The sequence below is a fragment of the Anas platyrhynchos genome, chromosome 7 (assembly GCF_047663525.1).
Source record: "Anas platyrhynchos isolate ZD024472 breed Pekin duck chromosome 7, IASCAAS_PekinDuck_T2T, whole genome shotgun sequence".
In the NCBI taxonomy this organism is placed as follows: domain Eukaryota; kingdom Metazoa; phylum Chordata; class Aves; order Anseriformes; family Anatidae; genus Anas; species Anas platyrhynchos.
This window is the reverse complement of record NC_092593.1, coordinates 36,153,951-36,154,269: the sequence shown is the minus strand read 5'-3', so window position 1 is coordinate 36,154,269 and position 319 is coordinate 36,153,951.

Sequence of the window (319 nt, the reverse complement as noted above, 5' to 3'; positions counted from 1 at the left end):
GCGGCGCGGCGCGGCCGCCGCCGGCTTCGCCCAGCGGAGGGGAGGGGAGGGGAGAGGGGAGGGGCAGGGCCGGGGAGGGGCCGGGCTGGGGAAGGGAGGGGGAGGGCGGTCACGTGGGGAGATCCCGCGCGCGCTCCGCCGCCCACGCGCGGCCGCCGCGTGACGCAGCGCCCGGCGGGGCCGCCCCCGCCACGGGGCCTGAGATGGCGGCGGGGCGCTGAGGGGAGGGGAGGGGGGGAGGGTGTGTGTGTGAGGGGGAGACCCCACGGGGCACGGCCCCAGCCCCACGCGGGGCGCCCCGCAGTGTTCAGGCAATGTG